We start from the raw sequence: 20,198 nt of genomic DNA on the forward strand, positions 1-20,198 counted from the left end.
AGGGATATCACTGCTGATGTCAGATGGTTCTTGGCTGAAAGCAGAGAATACCAAAAAGATGTTTGCTTGTGTTTTATTGCCTGTGCAAAGGGATTCAACTGCATGGATCAGGACAAATTATGTAGAACATTGCAAAGAATGGGAATTCCAAAACACTTAATTATGCATACAAGGAACCTGTACATAGACCAAGAGGTAGTTGTTGGAACAGAACAAGGAGATACTGTGTGGTTTAATATCAGGAAAGGTGTGCGTCAGGGTTGTATCGTTTTACGATATTTATTCATTCTTTATGCTGAGAAAATAATCCAAGAAGCTGGACTATGTGAAGAACGGGAATAAGGATTGGAAGAAGACTCATTAACAACCTGCAATGTGCAGATAACACAGCCTTGCCTACTGAAAGTGAAGAGGACTTGAAGCATTTACTGAGGAAGATCAAAGATTTCAGCCTTCAGTATGGATTATACCTCAACAGAAAGAAAGAAAAAAATCCTCATAACTGGACCAATAAGCAACATCGTGATAAACAGAGAAAAGATGGAAATTGTTAAGGATTTCATTTTACTTGGATCCACAATCTACGCCCATGGAAGCAGCAGTCAAAAAATCAAAAGACACATTGCATTGGGCAAATCTGCTGCCAAGGGACCTCTTAAAAGTGTTAAAAAACAAAATGTCACTTTGAGGACTAAGGTATGCCTGACCCAGACCATGGTATTTTTAATTGCCTCATATTTTTTTTTTTTTTTCATATGCATGTGAAAGCTGGACAATGAATAAGGAAGACCGAAGAAGAACTGATTGCTTTCAATTATGGTGTTGGCAAAGAATATTGAATATACCACAGACTGCCAGAAGAATGAACAAATCTGTCTTGGAAGAAGTATAGCTGGAATGCTCCTTAGAAGTGAGGTTGGCGAGACTTCATCTCATGTACTTTAGACATGTTGTCAGGAGGGACCAGTCCCTGGGGAAGGACATCATGCTTGATAAAGTAGAGGGTCAGTGAAAAAGAAGAAGACCCTCAACAAGATGGAGTGACACAGTGGCTGCAACAATGGGCTCAAACATAGCAACGCTTGTGAGGATGGCGTAGGAGCAGGCAGTGTTTCATTCTGTTGTACGTAGGGTTGCTATGAGTTAGAACTGACTGGGTGGCACCAAACAACAAAAATGAGCATGCTTACCCACTTATGTTTTAAGAGTTAAAGTTGGCATGTTAGACCATTTTTCCTCTGGAGATCAACCTTTTTATTGCTTATATTTTTTATTTTTGTGATAGCAACATTTAATCATTATAGAAAACTTGGAGAGTCTGAAGAAATATTAAGGAAAAAGAATATCAGAAGATGAAAACAGGCATGATCATGGCACCCAAGTATACCCCCAAAATGTTCTGTTAATATTTTGGAATATGTCTTCATAGTGTCCTTTTTCTGAGTATTTCTTTAGACCGTTGAAATGGTGCTATATAAAGAAGCCTTTATCTTACTTTGCCTACTTAACATCATAGCGTAAATATTTCTCCATATTATAAAAACACTTCCTAGACACTTTTAATACTGCAGAATATTTCACTTTATTTTTTATTTAGATCCTCTCCTTTTCAGTAAGGGGCTTTAAAAATATCTTATTATAGAATACATTAGTTCCAAAATGTAAAAAACTATAAACCAAACCCATTGCTGTGGAGTTGATTCCAGCTTATGGGACAGAGCAGAACTGTCCCACAGGGCTTCCAAGGCTGTAATCTTTACAGAAGCAGACTGCCACATCTACTCCAGGGACTGGTCCCTCCTGATCCTGTGTCCAAAGTAAGTGAGATGAAGTCCCACCATCCTTGCTCCTACAGATTATTCTGGCTATACTTCTTCCAGGACAGTTTTGCTTCTAGGCAATGATGTATTTATTTTTAAACAAAGTTGTTATACGGTACACATTACATATATGACTCTGTGACTATGCACCTGAACTGGCCTTCAGCCCAGTAGAGCACAGCTACTGGCCTTCCCCAGTGAGTTCTCTTTCCTACTCTCCAAGAAAGTGGTTTTGTACCTTCTCGCCTCATCTCTCCACTACCGCATCCACTATCTCCCAGCTGTGTAGAACCCTCCCGTCATCCTCCCTCCAATGGTAGTGGAGGCACAGACCATGATACCCTTACCCTATGCATTGCCCCCCCACCCCCATTCCCTTTCCTGCACAATATGCAGCTCCCCCCTCTCTACCTGGTCGTTGCCTTCAACATGCAACAGTGGACAGATTTTTGTTACAGCAGTTTAGCCACTAAAGTGCCTCGTCTTCTTCTCCAGAGAGGGAACATGAAAAGATGCAAGGGGCGACATCCTGTCAGGTTTTCTAACCAGCTCAGAACTCTTTCTGGAAGGATGTGGGCTGCAGCTGTCCTGCCCAGCTAGAGGGTTTGCCTGTGGGACAAACCAGCTGCTGCCCACACTGCAGAGTGCCCCAGACAAGCTGTGGCTTTTTGACTGCTCGGGGTTATTCTGTTTCCAGCCTCCGGAGTTATTGGTGATGTGACATTCAGGATCCCCAACGTGCACGTGATCCAAAGGGCCGATAAACTGGAAAAATGAAACTGTTGCCTCACACCTCATACAGTGCTGACAAAGGCTTTCACAGTTAAACAAATATGCAGAACTCCAAGTTAGGTTGGGCAGGGGGAGTGTCTCTTCTTCAGGCATTTATTCATTTATTCTAGAAGTATTTATTGCAAGTTGTTATGGATCGTGTTCCCCCAAAATATGTGTTGTCAATCCTAACCACTATACCTGTGGTTATAATCCCATTTGGGAACTGGTTTTCCTTGTCATTTCATGAGGCGCTATTAGTGTAGGGTGTGTTTTAAGTCAATCTCTTTTGAGATCTAAAAGAGCAGATGAAGCAAGGAGAGATCGGGGAAGGGAGATGCCATGCCACATGGAGATCATCAAGGAGCCAAAGGAACAGGAGCTGAAAGGAGACAAGTACTTTCCCCAGAGCCAACAGAGAGAGAGAGCCTTCCTCCAGAGCCAGCACCCTGAATTTGGACTTCTAGACTCCTGAACTGTGAGAAATTAAATTTCTGTTCTTTAAAGCCACCCATTTGTGGTATCTCTGTCATAGCAGCACTAGATTCCTAAGACACAAGTTTACTTTGCGCCGGGCACCATTTTGGGTTCTTAGGATACTTAAGTGAACAAAACAGGTGCTCGGACTTTTCAGCTGGGAAGAAGAATTTAAATTTTCTGAGTTCCAGAATCATTGCTGTAAAATGAGAATTAAAACCACCTGTCATGGAGGGATATTGGGGAGGGGGAAGTGCTGTTCATAATTCTTTATAATCAATGGTATTTCTATTTATGCCATGCCTCAAGGTGGATGTCCATTAAATCTCTCTATTCTCCACCATCCCTTCTCCCACCACGCACAGGATACCCAGCACATAGTGACCCAAAAACCGAACCCATTGCTGTCAAGTCAATTCTGACTCATAGCGACCCTACAGTACAGAGTAGAACTGCCCCGCAGGGTTTCCGAGGCTGTAATCTTTACAGATAGCAGAGCTGCTCACTTTAAACGTGTGCAGACTGCCACATCTTTCTCCCAAAGAGCAACTGGTGGGTTCGAACTGCCGAACTGACGACTGTAGCTATTTAACCACCGCACCACCAGAGCTTCGTTAGCGCACAGTAGGTGTTCGATAAATGCTTCCTACTTTATCACTCAGACTCTCCCCTCAGAGGGGTCCTCATTTTCCCCGCCCCCTGCTCTTCTGCTGTATTTTTATATGCTTGCTTTTTTTCCATAGCACACCTCTCTCTGTTGCATGGCATGGTATGTTCACCTGTGTACTGTCTGCCGCCCACATGAAATGTAAGCTCTGAGAAGGTAAGAATTTTTATTCAACCCCTGTGTCTCTAGTGCTCAGGCCATATCTGACACACTGTAGGGATGCAATAAATATTTATGTAACAGTTGAAAAGTGAATGGATGATTTCAGCAAACAAACCAACTCTATTATTTTACATGCAAAGTGAGACTTCAAGGCCCATAAGCCAAATCACCTTGGAAAATCAGCTGCCCAGAAACAGACGTACTTGACACTATTTCCATCAGTAAGGTTTTGCAAATTAATTGATTTTTTTTTTCTGACTCAGTGTGGGTTTTAACCATTTATCTGAAAGCACCGTAATAAGTTCTTTGAATTACTCTAATAATAGGAGAGTTGGAAGTTGAAACAATGAGTTAAACACTTAGTTGAGCCATCTCTGTTAGCCCTGTGTGTTGATTGCCTTTCAGCATTACCTGTTTGGTGCCAGCTTCAGTGCATATCTGGTCCATCTGGGGACTGAGGCGATGAGTTTTCTCCACACTTCCCTCCCAGCTCATTCCAGAAAACCATGGCAGACCTGCCCTTTGGTGACATCACCTCCTTTCAGATCAGGAGCCTTTATTAGAGGCTTGCCAGTCCTTCAGCGTAAAACTGCTGCATCATCCTGGCCCTGGCATGCCACCCACCCCTCACAGCAGCAATATTTAATAACGTAAAGAATACAAAGACTGGGTGGAGGAGTAGGTGTTGCATGTGGCCAGGCAAATTGAAATCTCCTTTAACAAAAAAGGCCTTGAGGTGCAGGAATAAAAACACACTTTTAATGAGCACAGAACGCTTTCCAGGGACAAGGCCTGTGTTTTCTTCTTCCTGTTGGAGGTCATCAATGGCTTGGAATCTGAGCCAGGTTCAAGTTCTTTCCTATCTAGTGTCCTCCAAGCAGGAAACATTTGCAGGCCAACTTCTGTCATTTTTTTTTTTTCCCAATCTGCATGCCACCTGTATTTTTATTTACGGAATAGTCTTCTCTACTGTAACTCCTGTTTTTTACTTACATGCCTTTGTTTAAAAGAAAACCTTTATCTTGTTCCTTGTAATCTAGTATGTCTTACCACTGATGGACAAGTGTGAAATTAGAGGGGAAAACAAGATGGTATCAATATATGTTAGATGCTGTCAGATAGATTTTGATGAGGGTCCAATCGCTGGAAAAGGACATCATGCTTGGTAAAGTAGAGGGTCGGAGAAAAAGAGGGAGACCCTTATGGGACGGATTGACACAGTGGCTGCAGCAGTGAGCTCAAACATAGCAACGATTCTGAGGATGGTGCAGGACCAGGCAACATTTTGTTCTGTTGTACTTGGTGTCACCATAAGTCGGAACTGATTCGAGGATGCCTAACACCAACAACAGCAGATCCTGCTGTCTGCTAAAGATTCTAAGGCTGGATTTTGTGATCTCCTTGACCACGAGGGAAAGTGGGAAGTGTTACGTGTTAAAGAAGTAGTTGCTGCAGGCTTAGATTTTCTCCTTAATGTAGGCAGGTGAATTGAAAAGGGAACAATGAAAATCGAGTTCCTTTGGGGTGATGCAACAGTCATGGGTCAAGTTTGTGATGGTGGTTACAGGAATCTATACATGGGATAAAATTGCACAGAAATACACACGCACACACACACACACACACACGAGAACATGTACAAAATGGTGTAATGTGAGTAAGGTCTATAGTCTGCTTAACAATATTGTACCAATGTCAATTTCCTGGTTTTGATGTTGCACTACAGTTATACAAGATGTCACCATTGGGGGAAGCTGGGTGAAGGGTACGTGGGACTCTGTATTGTTTGTGCACAGCTTCTTGTGAGTCTGTAATTATTTCAAAATAAAAAGTTTAAAAAAAGGTGGGGGGCAGGGGGAAGAGAGTACTGTTTCCCCTGTGTGGCTGTATCTGTGTATTACCGAACATCAACATATATACTATACTAGCTGCCATCGATTTGATTCTAACTCATGGCAACTTGATGTATGTCAGAGTAGAACTGTGCTCTATGAGGCTTTCAATGCCTTTTTTTTTTTCAGCAGTAGAGGGCCAGGTCTTTCTTCTGAGGCCCCTCTGGGTCAACTCAAACCTCTAGCCTTTTGGTTAGCAACCAAACGCATTAGCGTTTGTACCACCTACCAATGTTAAGGAGCCCTAGTGGTGCAGTGGTTAGGAGCTCAGCTGCTAGCCAAAAGGTTGGCAGTTTGAATCCCCCAGACACTCTTCAGAAACCCTATGGGGCAGTTCTACTCTGTCCTATAGGGTCACTATGAGTTGGAATCAACTCAACAGCAATGAATGATGATGATGACCAGTGTTAAAAATTGGCTTATCACTTTCTGGAGGTAAAAACCTAAGAAGAAGATTCATTTAGTAGAGTTTCAATCCCTCAAGGTTAGGAATCCACTTGACAACCACCACCACCACCACCACCAACTTCATGTGATTTCACAATTAAAGAAAACTAAACCAGAGACAGTAGTTGATTCGTAGTAAGTCACAGGACAAAAGTAATAGTGCATCTGGGATTACAACCCAGTTCCCCTCTCTACTTGTTGTTAGTTGACGTCTAGTCGATTCCAACTCATGGCGACCCCGAGTCTCAGAGTAGAACTGCACTTCATAGGGTCTTCAAGGCTGTGGTCTTTCAGAAGCAGATTGCCAGGCCTTATTTCCAAGACACTTCTGGGTGAGTCTGAGCCACCAGTCTTTCAGTTAGTAGTTCATAGCTTAACCATTTGCACCCCCCAGGGATTCCTTTCATCTCTTTACTATTTCATGTTAATAAATAACAACAGTGGTAATCATTGAACCATGGAATTTTAACTGTCAGGCCTCAGGTATCAGTTAATCCAAACCCTTCCTGAGGAAGCAGAGACCCAAGGAGAGGTGATTTCTCAAGGTCACAAACACGCAACTGTGTTTTTCCTCCAGACAAAAATGTACGCCCGAGTTACCCAGCAAACAATGTAAAATGGTAGTGATGCTGCCTCTAGTGGCAGAGTTTGGCAATGCACATCTCGGCCCAAAGTATTTTTTAAGGTAGGTTTCTTAAAAAAAGGAACCCTGGTGGCACAGTGGTTAAAGTGCTCGGCTGCTAACTGCAAGGTTGGTGGTTCAAACCTACCAGCTGCCCCACGGGAACAGCCTTGGAAATCCTGTGGGGCAGTTCTCCTCTGTCCTACAGGGTCAGTATGAGTTGGAATTGACTCCATGGCAATGGGTTTCGTTTTTTGGTTCTTAATATAAAGGAGCCCTGGTTATTCGGCTGCTAACTAAAAGGTTGGCAGTTCAAACTCACCAGCTCCACTGCAGGAGAAAGTTGTGGCAGTCTTTGTCCTCAAAATTACAGCCTTGGAAACCGTGGGACAGTTCTACTCTCTCCTGTAGAGTCACTATGAGTCTGAATCGACTTGACGGGAATGGGTTTAGTTTTTCTCGGCAAAAATAATAAGCCACAGATCACACAGCTGGTCAAGTAAGGTTAATTCCGTTATATATTAAAGTTTATCATTACTCCAACTTTGCTATGAAACTTTAATCACTGATACCAAAATTTGTTTTTTAATTGATTTTGTATCTTTTTTTCTGGGTTAGGACAAAATTATTGCACATCTAGAGTGAATAATTTTCTACTGAATTTTAATACACAGTAAAATATATTTAAGTCAACCAAAAGTAGTACGATTCACCCCAGCAAAAACTACTTTAAAATCACTTCTGACACGGGTACAATTAAAAATAATTAGATTTTTTTCCCCAAAAAAATGTAATTGTAGAATTGGGATGTACCTTACCTACCCCATATTTTATGTGCCAGAAAAGATGGTAGTAACACAGGAAAACTTTTTCTGATTCAATGGGAAATCTTTTGTTTTCTCTCTTAAATAATTGTCTTTAACTTCTCAGTCATTGTTGATGTTAAGTGCCATTGAGTTGTCAACCCTTATCCCTTACGATTAAGGAATTGCTACAACTCAAGGGGGGATTGTAACCTGACCCTACAAATGTCAATACATTTCCATTAGCGCTTAAACTAGCCCAAGCCAGATTTGGCCCACCCTGCATGTGGAGAAGGGCCACTGTGACCATTAATTGACCTCAGGAGAGGATGCAGCAACAGGAGGAATGAATCAGAAGGAAAATCATCACCTGGACCCTATTCCGAAATGAAAGGTCTGACAAGAACCATGTCGCCCCCTGTTTCCTGGCTGCATTCTAGAATTTTCCCTCAGTACTCCTGCACAGCCTCCATCTTGCAGCCCAAATCACCTCGGGGAGCTGGATCTGAGGAACTTCTCCCAGCGCCTTGCTTTGTGCATTGCAATAAAGTTATTTTCTCTTTCTCAAAAAAAAAAAAAAAAAAAACCCAGAAGGAAACGTTGCTGGGCTGAGCCATCTTCGTGATCATTGGTATGTTTGAGTCCATTGTCGTGGCTATTATGTCAATCCATCTTATTGAGGGTTAAGTGCTTTTTTTCCTGCTTTCTTCACATCCTGCCCTGTCACCATGTGAAGAAACCTGGGCTGGCTTCATGGAGGAGCCCTGGTGGTGCAATGGTTAAGTGCTCAGCTGCTAACCATAAGGTTGGCCATTGAAAACCACCCAGTGGCTTCATAGGAGAAAGACCTGGCAATGCACTTCTGTAAAGATTACAGCCTAGGAAACCCTATGGGGGCAGTTCTAAGTTCTACTCTGTCACATGGCGTTGTTATGCGTCAAAATCAACTCCACGACGCCTAAAAAGATGCCTCCTACACTCCTTGATTCCCTGGCCCCTGGCCCCTTTCCTCCATCTAATAGGAAAAAACAATAAAAAACCTAAGCCCATTGCCATCGTGTCAACTCCGACTCATGATGACCCCGTACATGTCAGAGCAGAACTCGTCCATGGGTTTTCTTAGCTATAATCTTTTCAGAAGCAGATGAAAAGGCCTTTCTTTTGCGAACTGTTGGGTGTGTTCAAATCACCAACCTTTAGGTTAGTAACCAAAAAAAAAAAAAAACATTGCCATCCAGTTGATTCTGACTCATAGTGACCCTATAGACAGAGTAGAACTGCCCCATAGGGTTTCCAAGGAGTGCTTGGTGGGTTCTGTTTGCCGACCTTTTGGTTAGCAGCTGTAGCACTTAACCACTTCGCTACCAGGGTTTCCGTAGTCTATTGCAAACTGTTTGTAGCACCCAGGGACCTGGGTGTTAGAAAGGGGGGAAAATTTACAGGTGGCCAAAAGTGACAAAAGTCTTCTACTAAGGGTGAGGTGAGGGATTCTAGAAGATGGAAGGGCTGCTATGCAGCCATAGCTATCCACTACAGATCGAGACCACAGTTAAATCTTTCTTTGATGATTCATGCTCTCTCCATGTCTCAAGGTCAGTCTTATGACAACCATCAATTTTTAGAGATCATACTAAGCAGGTAGAAATAAAAGTGAAAGTGGATTTGTACAGGCTTATAAAATATCCTGCAGGTTTTTTTTTTTTTTTTTAATTCCTGCCTAAATTATTGTTCTTTGTCGCCTTCTTCTAAAAGTGGAGTGGAAAATTCATTAAAAAAAAAAAGGTTATTTGAGGGCTGCAGTACGCTGAAATTTTATTCTGCTGTGTTTAATTAGGTAAAATATCTTAAAAGTAAGTTGTACCCAAGTACCCGTTGCTGTCTAGTTGACTCTGACTCATAGCGACTCCACAGGACAAAGTAGAACTGCTCCATAGGGTTTCTAAGGAGCATCTGGTGGGTTTGAGCTACCGACCTTTTGGTTAGCAGTGGATCTCTTTATCCTCTGTGCCACCAGGGCTCCAAAAGTAAATTATAGTAAGACTTTTTCTTAATTTAAGACATTAAAAAGGAGCCTCGGTAATGCAGGTGGTTTGTCATCAGCTGCTAACCTAAAGGTTGACGGTTCAAACTCCCCTAGTGGCTCCATGGAAGAAATATCTGGCAAACTGCTTTTGTAAGGATTACAGCCAATAAAACCCTGTGGAGCAGTTCTACCCTGTAATAAGTGGGGTTGGCATAAGTAGGGGCAGGCTCAAGGGCAGCTTAACAAGGATAGCAACAACAACAATTGCCAAATCATATTCCACTGTAAGCCGTTAAATTTGTTGTCATCTCTACTAAGGGGGCACCCAAACTGGTGGTTGAATTTTCCTGGGCAGATGAAATACTATATTCCAATTCTAGGATGCCGTGGAATGCCCCCGTGTTAACTGATACCCAGTAGGTAACTACTAAGGAGCCCTGTTGGTATAGCAGTTAAGTGCCTGGCTGCTAACCAAAAGGTCAGCAGTTCAAACCCACCAGCTGTTCCGCAGTAGGAAGATACGGCAGTCTGCTTCTGTAAAGATTACAGCCTTGGAAATCCAGTTCTTCTCTGCCCTGTAGGGTTGCTATGAGGTCTCTATGAGTTGGAATCCACTTGACAGCAACAGGAGTAACTACTATTTGCAACTTGGTGTGTATATTCTTCTAGATCTCTTTCTATACTTTCATGTGTAGGATCATACTATAAAAATGTTTTACTTCATTTTTATTTTTTCTCACATAACAATACTCTGGAAAACATGGTTGGTCAGGTCATATAGCTCCATCTCATTCTTTGAAATGGATCTTTGCTAGATCTTCCAAATTTCTTGAGAGAAGACATAGATTCAGATTTTTAGTGGGGAAAGTTCCAATTCTTTAAATGTTGGCAGTTAATTAAAAACTTTCGAGAACAGTTTGTAGTCTAAAGTGACATGCCTGTGGGCTTGATTCATCCTGTCAACCACTAGTCTGAGACCCTGAAATGGGTGTGTGTTTCAGTCCAGACCCAGGTGCGTACGGTTGGTAGAATCTGCCGAGGTCTAGAAGAGGATAAAGGGGGAGAACAGACTCAGACAGATGTAGTTGAAATTACTACTGATCACTGGAATCTGGGTCCCCCTTCTTCTAAGCACAGGAGGTAATTGTGTTTCTCAGCCTCCTCGAAATTGGGTAAGGCTGTGTGTGATAATAGTGTCAACTTGGCTAGGCTATGGTGACCAGTTGTCAAAGTCTTAGTCTAGATGTAGTTCTGAAATACAAGTAGTCCCTGACTTAACATATTCGAGTTACGACGAACTGCGTGTATGACTGTCTGTTGGATTTTTTTTCAGGCTAGGGGGAGTACGTATTATTGTTAGTATGTGCTGAGTACAATGTTGCAGGACATAACTTGCTGATATTATCATTCTCAGATGTTCACTTGCGAATGTTCAATGTTACGATTTATTGTTCAAAACCCTGCTGTATAGGAGGCTGTCTCCTGGTCTACAATGAAATCAGTGTTGGGAGTCATAATGGATAGAAAGTTGGGCAATGTTCAACTCTAATGACATATGACAATTGAACTGTGCACGCTATGGACGGTCATTACTTCATAATGCCCCGGGACATCCTCCTCCTTCCTCCTCCTCATCTTAATATACATCTCCTCATATAGGTGATGTATATTAAGATGAGAAAGTGGTATATCTACCTCCCCAAACAACAGCCATGATTCGGCCTGTGGATCGAGGCACAGTGGCCACCTTCAGAGCATACAGCCTGTGGACTATATTTGCTCAGGCACTAGCTGCCACAGAGAGAAGTGCAGTAACGTTATGCGATTTCAGGAAGAATTATGGTATCCTTCAGTGTATCTTGAACATGGCATCTTCCTGCGAGGAAGTTACAGGAAAATGCATGCAGGAGGTATGAAGAAAATTGCTAAGTTATGTGAACATGCTCCAAGCATTTGATCAGGATAACATGATGGAAGACGTCGGTAGGAAAATTGTCCATATGACAAGAACACTGAATTCAGAACTTGATATCTTTGTTGTGGAACAGCTCATAGATCAAGAATTGACATATCAGGACTTAATGAATTTTGAAGAGGAGAGAAATACTGAAAAAGAAAGAAATGATGAGGAAAAGGAAAGAGAAAAGTTGTCAAAAAATTCTGTAGTGAAAGGAATAGCTAGAGTTTTTTCTAAACTAAATCAGGGCCTTCAGTTGCTTGAAAACATGGACCCAAACGCTGATCGCTTTGCTAAAGTCAATAAGCAGGTTCAGGAAGCAGTGAGATGTTACTATGAAATATATGAAGAAAAAAAGGAACAGATCACACAGCTAAGCCTCACCGATCTTCTGTCTGGAAATCCCGTTCCCACCCCAGGGATAATCTAGATGACCTTCTACAAGTGGAGTTAGTACTGCAGCTGACAAAATGCCCGTGTTGTCCAACTCTTCATCGTTGCAGTCAGTTTTTATGCTTTGTGTATTTTTTATGTATGTATTAAAATAAATCTGCATGTTTACACGTGATGTTTCAAACCCCCGAAGGCAAATACAGATCAGATGTACAAAAATACTGAAAATAAAAGGCAATAATAATGAAAACTTAAAAAAAAAAAAACGTGGCATTGGACATACATAAGAACTGCTTTACAGTGGAGTCACTGGAATGGAATGCTGTCATAGGTCAGGGACTACTTGTCATTAAAAAAATTTTTTTTTTTTTTTTTTTACATGTGATTAAATCACTTGGCCTTAAGTAAAGCGGGTTACTCTCTGTAATATGGGTGGGCCTCCTCCAAGCAGATGAAAGCCTTAAGAGCAGAAAGGGAGATTCCCTAGGGTGGTGGTGGTGTTGTCATTATTATGTGCCCTCAAGTCGACACTATGTACTATAGATCGAAACACTGCCGGGTCCTGTGCCATCTGCACAATCGTTGTTATGCTTGTGCCCATTGTTGCAGCCACTGTGTCAGTCCATCTTGTTGAGGGTCTTCCTCTCTTTTGCTGACCCTCTGCCAAGCATGATGTCCTTCTCTGGGGACTGATCCATCCTGATAACGTGTCCAGAGTATGTAAGACATAGTCTCACTGTCCATGCTTCTCAGAAGCATTCTTGTTGTACTTCTTCCAAGCCATATTTGTTCATTCTTTTGGCAGTCCACAGTATATTCAGTATTCTTCACCAACACGCAATTCAGAGGCGTCGGTTCTTCTTCGGTTTTCCTTATTCATTGTCCAGCTTTCACATGCATATGAGGCTATTGAAAATACCATGGCTCGAGTCAGGCTCACCTTAGTCTTCAGGGTTTCATCTTTGCTTTTCAACACTTTAAAGAAGTCTTTTGAAGCAAATTTGCCCAATGCAATGCGCCTTTGGATTTCTTGACTGCTGTTTCCATGGGTGTTGATTCAAGTGAAGTGAAAGCCTTGACAATTTCAGTATTTTCTCTGTTTATCATGATGTTGCTTATTGGTCCAGTTGTGAGGATTTTTGTTTTATGTTGAGGTGTAATCCGTACTGAACGCTGTGGTCTTTGATCTTCATTAGTAAGTGCTTCAAGTCCTCTTCACTTTCAGCAGGCAAGGTTGTGTCATCTGCATAATGCAGATTGTTAATGAGTCCCTCCAAACTGGATGCGCCGTTCTACTTCACATAGCCCAGCTTCTCGGATTATTTGCTCAGCATACAGATTGAATAGGTATGGGGAAAGGATACAACCCTGACACACACCTTTCCTGACTTTAAACCACGCAGTATCCCCTTGTTCTGTTCCAACGACTGCCTCTTGATCTGTGTACAGGTTCCTCATGAGCACAATGAAGTGTTCTGGAATTCTCATTCTTCGCAATGTTATCCATAATTTGTAATGATCCACACAGTCGAATGCCTTTGCATAGTCAATAAAACACAGGTAAACATCCTTCTGGGATTCTCTGCTTTCAGCCAGGATCCACCTGACATCAGCAATGATACCCCTGGTTCCGCATCCTCTTCTGAATCCAGCCGGAATTTCTGGCAGTTCCCTGTTGATACACTGCTGCAGCTGCTTTTGAATACTCTTCAGCAAAATTTTATTTGCATGTGATATTAATGATATTGTTCAATAATTTCCACATTTAGTTGGATCACCTTTCTTGGGAGTAGGCATAAATATGGATTTTTCCAGCCAGTTGGCCAGGCAGCTGTCTGCCAAACTTCTTGGCACAGACGAGTGAGCACTTCCAGCGCTGCATCCGTTTGTTGAAACATCTCAATTGATTTTCTGTCAATTCCTGGAGCCTTGTTTTTCACCAGTGCCTTCAGTGCAGCTTGGACTTCTTCCTTCAGTACCATCGGTTCCTGATCATATGCTACCTCCCGAAATGGTTAAACATCGACCGTTTGTTTTGGTATAATGACTATATATATTCCTTCCATCTTCTTTTGATGCTTCCTGTGTCATTTAATATTTTCCCCATAGAATCCTTCACTATTGCAACTTGAGGCTTGAATTTTTTCTTCAGTTCTTTCAGCTTGAGAAACGCCGAGCGTGTTCTTCCCTTTTGGTTTTCCATCTCCAGCTCTTTGCACATGTCATTATAATACTTGACTTTGTCTTCTCGAGAGGCCCTTTTAAATCTTCTGTCCATTTCTTTTACTTCATCATTTCTTCCTTTTGCTTTAGCTACTTGACATTCAAGAGCAAGTTTCAGAGTCTCTTCTGACAGACATTTTGGTTTTTTCTTCTTTCTTGTATTTTTAATGACCTCTTGCTTTCTTCATGTATGATGTCCTTGATGTCATTCCACAACTTGTCTGGTCTTCGGTCATTAGTGTTCAGTGTGTCAAATCTATTCTTGAGATGGTCTCTAAAGTCAGGTGGGATATACTCAGGGTCATACTTTGGCTCTTGCAGACTTGTTTTCATTTTCTTCCATTTCAGCTTGAACTTGCATAGAAGCAATTGATGGTCTGTCAGTTTGTATCCTGTGGGGGCTTGTGTGTTGCTGTGATGCTGGAAGCTATGCCACAGGTATTCAGATACCAGTAGGGTCACATATGGCAGACAGGTTTCAGCTGAGCTTGCAGACTAAGACAGACCAGGGAGAAGGACCCAGCAGTCTGCTTCTGAAAAGCATTAGCCAGTGAAAACCTTATGAATAGCAGTGGAACATTGTCTGACATAGTTCTGGAAGATGAGCTCCCCAGGTTGGAAGGCACTCAGATGACTGGGGAAGAGCTGCCTCTTCAAAGTAGAGTTGACCTTAATGATATGTATGGAGTCAAGTGTTCAGGACCTTCATTTTCTAATGTGGCATGACTCAAAATGAGAACAAACAGCCGCAAACATTCATTAATAATTGGAACATGGAATGTATGAAGTATGAATCTAGGAAAATTGGAAATTGTCAAAAATGAAATGGATCACATAAACATTGATATCCTAGGCATTAGTGAGCTGAAATGGACTGGTATTGGCCATTTTGAATCAGACAATCATATGGCCTACTACGCCGGGAATGACAACTTGAAGAGGAATGACGTTGCATTCATCGTCAAAAAGAATATTTCAAGACCTATTCAGAAGTACAGAGCTGTCAGTGATAGGATAATAAAGACACCATGTAACTAGTTATAGCCTATGGGCTGTGAGAGAAGGGGCACCAGCATTGCCAGAGTCAGGTATTTAATTGCTGGCGTGAAACCCTCTAGCTCTGCTCTTTCCCAGTCATCATGGAAGCACATCCCAAAATGGAGCCTCTGATTCCCCGAGTGACTATTTTGAGTGGAGACTTTTAAATAAGTCCCATTGGCTATTTATGTGAATGAGAAATAAACTTTTGTTGCTTTATGATTCCGAGATTTTGTGGGGTTTTTTTGTTTTTTAATTTTAACCATAATGTAACTTGGCCTGTCCTGACTGATACTGGTTATATTAGTTTTTTGTTTTGCATAACCATTACAATAAACTCAACAGCTTAAAACAACACTTTGATTTGCTCACTGTACTGTAGGTCAGAAGTCTGGTACAGCATGACTGGGTATTCTGCTAAATGTATCACAAGGCTGTAATCAGGGTTTCATTTGGGCTGTGTCCTTACCTGATGGTTGGACCAGTGAGAGATTTGCTTCCAGGCTCCTTCAGGTTGTTGGCAGAATTTATTTTCTTGCAGTTGTAAGACTGAGATCCCCATTGTCTTCCTAACTATTGGCTAGGGGCTGCTCTCAGCTCCTAAGGTTGCTCTCAGGCCCTCTGTCTCAGTGGTTGTTGTACTCAAAAGCCTCCCTTGAGTTGAATACCTCTTCTGCTTCCAGTCTATCTGACATCTCCCTTCCTACAACTAGCCAGAGAAAACTCCGTTTTTAAAGGTCTCATAAGGTTGGGTCAGTCCAAACTGTATAATCTGTCCATCTCAGAATCAACTGTGCCATCTAATATAACCTAATCATGAAATAGGGAGACAGAAGAAGAATCGATGCATTTGAACTGTGGTGTTGGTGAAGAATGTTGAATATACCGTGAACTGCCAAAAGAATGAACAAATCAGTCTTAGAAGAAATACAATCAGAATGATCCTTAGTAGCAAGGATGGTGAGACTTTGACTCAGGTACTTTGGACACATGATCAGGAAAGACCAATCTCTAGAAAAGGACATCGTGCTTGGTAGAGGGCTAACAAAACAAAGGAAATCCTCAGTGAGATGGATGGACACCGTAGCCACAACAATGAACTCAAACATACCAACAATCACGAAGATGGCGCAAGACTGAACACTTTGTTCTGTCATACATAAGGCCACCATGAGCTGGAGCCAACTCAGTGGCAGCTAACAACAATAACAGTCATGGAAGTCAAATCCGTCATCTTCACAGCCCTGGAAGCTATTCAGGGTGAGTACACCACAGGAGCAGGAAAAAATCTTGGGGGTAATATTAAGTAAAAAAGAGAACAAGTGAATAAAAGAGATGATTTGTTGACTGGTGTCTGCATGGGAAGTAGTCTATACACATATCTCTTGTTTAAAAGTTAATTTATTCCTAAAAGCCCTCCTAAAAGAAGGAAAAATCCATTAAAGAAAAAAAAATTTCCATTTTTTTTTTAAAATAATACTTTATTGTGTTTTCAGTGAAGGTTGACACAGCAGTTGAGTTTCTGTTGAACAGTTTCTACACAAGTTCTTCAGTGACATTGGTTACAGTCTTCACAATGCATGAATATTTGCATTATTTCCATTCTGGTTGTTCCATTTCCATTTATCTAGTTTTCCCTTCTCCTTACATTGTCATTCTTTGCTTTAAAGTAATTGCTGACTGTTGGGTCTCATATAGGTGATTTTTTAAAGGATCACGGTACTTATGGGTGATATTATTTTTTGAGCCAATTTGTTATTTAGCTACAAGGTGACCTTAGGGGTTAGTTTCAGTTCACGGTTTGAAGAGTATCTCAGGCAGTAGTCTTGGGGAGTCTTCCAGTCTGAACCAGTCCAGTAGGTCTGGTTTGGTTTTTTTTGTTTGCTCGTTTATTTGTTTTGTTTTTTTAGGAATTCGAGGTTCTTTTCCACATTTTTTACCAGTATATAAGGGTCCATCTATTGTGGCCCTAATTAGAATGGTTGGTAGTGGTAGCTCTTCTGGTCCCAGGGTATTTCCATTACTTTTAACGGGAAAAATTAGTGTTCATTCCTTCTCAGTTCAAAGTATCTTTATAATTTTCAAATATAGAAAAATATATCAATTGAACAATGAAAACAAGTTTATATACGTAATAAATAGGAAACTGAAAGTAAACATAGTTTGTACATAGAATATAATGCAAAGAAGGTTTAATGTCCTCACCAAAGGAGAAGGGTAAGATTTGATTGTGGGTGGTAGTTCTTTGAAAGGTGCATTTTTCCTTCTGCACCATTTTCTTTCTCATCCATTTAGGGGTTTAAACTGCATGAGAAAAATTACAGTAGAGCTCAGAAAAACACCTTTAGGACAAAACAAGCCTAAACATGAGTGTGCCCATAGAAATAGTCCATATGCACAACACAGTGGAGAGCTAAACAAGACATTACCTCTTCATCCCTCTTTCTTAGTGTGTATATATATGCAAGCAAAATATTTTGGGTTCATCCAAACATGGCTCATGATTCAAATTTATTCCAGTTGATATTTTCTGATTTGAAACCATTGTGTTGAGTAAATTGGAGAGTGTGTCTCTGCCTGAAACCATAGTGTCAAACTATCACTTCTAATAACATATTTGTCTAATTTGTTTTGGTGCTAAAACATTGGTATAAGAGAAAGAAAAAAAACAAAACGAAACAAGAAGAATGGTTGTTTAAGAAGTAGCAAAACTTTTCAAAAGCCATTATGAAAAAGATTGATTGAACAGCTGTAATGTGATCTAATATTTAAGTCTTGTCCTAGGATAGGTGGCTTAGGAAAAAAACGCCTTGCCATCAAGTCGATTCTGACTCATGGCGACCCTGTGTGATACAGATCTTCTCCATAGGGTTTTCTTGGCTGTAATCTTTATGGAAGCAGGTCGCCAGACCATTCTCCTGCAGTGCCACTAGGTGGGTTCAAACCCCAACCTTTAGCTTAGTTGAATGTAAACCTTTTGTGCCACTCAAGGGACCTACATGGCTTAAGTACCCTGTGAAAAATACGAGCCTGTAGTTGGCTGCTCTTGAAAAATCGCTCTTCTTTTCTATAATTAAATTGAAAATTAATGTCAAGTATCATAAAGGAAAAATGTTTGAGATTAAATTAAGCCAAATGACCCATTTGGAAGTCATCACTAATTGAGAATTGCTGGAACAGCCATGCTTAAGAAATGAATGTAGAACTTAAAGTAGATAATTATTAGCTTTTATACATCTCTTTATTTAATTTTTAAAATAAAGAAATTTCAAAATTAAATGTTAATTTCGTATTTCAGGATGATGTTTCCTATTAGTGCAAAAATAACAATGAAGTTCTGTACCTTCCTTTAAAACATTTTTTGTAGGAACCATCCACTAGAAAAGTGAACTATTTTCTAAATGCCATTTAGGGTTATTTTTCAGGATTTTGAATGAAGTAGAAAGGCTGTAAGCCTCAGCTTTTCTCTTGTTATTTTTCCAAGTTATTCTTACCTTAAAAATCCTTGGGTATGAGTTTATCTTTCCCTAATATGGACAAAAGAATATTTTTAGTAAAGTCCCTTGAGATTTCAGGAGGAGTTTTAAGTAAATACTATATAAAGTATAAAACCAAACCAAACCTGCTGCCGTTGAGTCAATATATATAGTACATTTAAAATGTTTATAAAAGACGTTTGGTGTGTATCCTCAATACATTTATAATCCAGAGCTAGAGAAATTGCTAGAGCCGTTATCTTGACCCCTCTCCCCCATATTCCATCTTAGTTTATTGCCATAGAATGAATGTTGAGCAGAGTGAAAGGGAAGTCAATATTTGCTTTTGCTGAGCAATGAATGTCAATGTCTACCCAAAACAGGCCAACACCAATTGTTTCAGGAAGAATTCCATCATGCATTCTCTTTGAACAAGCTGTATATTTATGATATTGTCTTACTCAGACTGATTCTTCTCAAACTTTTTTTGATGAAAATAGGTATTGATAGTGATTTTAGGACTTCTTACCCAAATGTGATGACAGATTGGGAGGTATTTTGTTATATTAGTGTGATGGCTAATTTTATGTGTCAGCTTGGCTAGGCTGTGGTTCCCAGTTGTTTGGGCAAACAGTAGTCTAGTTCCATGTGCCTAGTACATGTGCTGTTAGGAGTAGTTGCAAATCCAAAGAAAATAAGTGAAGCAGATTACCTTTTGTAATGTAATGCAGTTGCCTTCCATGATGCAGTCTAATGCAATGTAGTCCATCAGTGGAAGGCCTTAAGGGCAAAAAGGGAGTATTATTCTGCCTCCTGAGTACAGATAGATATTTTGGCAGAACTGTCTCATCTCATACTTCCTGTTACCTGATCTGTGGGTTTTGGGAGACAAGCCTGCAGGAGTCTCCAGCCTGTGCCTGACCTATGGATTTTGGACTTGCCGATCCCCTACAATGACACAAGCCAATTCCTTGAAGTAAACCGATCTCTCTCCCTTCCTCTCTCACTTTCTCTCACTGGTTCTGTTTCTCTAGAGAACCCTAAGACAAACAATAGAATAATACTAAGTTCAGCTGCAAGAAAACCAGAATAACACTGGCTTGAACAATAGAAGTTTATTTCTTTTTTACATAAGAGGTCTAGAGGCAGGTCAACTAGGGCTCATATGGCAGCTCCACAGTTTCGGGTTTCAGCCTCTTTTCATACTCAATACATACTCCCACCTCATTGTTCAAGATGGCTACTGGAGCTCCAGCCAACAGAAAAAGAAAGGGTGAAAGAAGAGGCAGAGGGTACATGGCAGCTCCCTGTTAGGAAGGTTTCCTAGAAGCCGTTGCAGAGTACTTCCTCTTACACCTGGAATTTAGTTACATGGCCATACCTGACTACACGGAAGGCTGGCACGTGTAATTTTTATTCTGGTTGGC

Source organism: Loxodonta africana, chromosome 12 (genome assembly GCF_030014295.1).
Source record: "Loxodonta africana isolate mLoxAfr1 chromosome 12, mLoxAfr1.hap2, whole genome shotgun sequence".
NCBI classification, from domain to species: domain Eukaryota; kingdom Metazoa; phylum Chordata; class Mammalia; order Proboscidea; family Elephantidae; genus Loxodonta; species Loxodonta africana.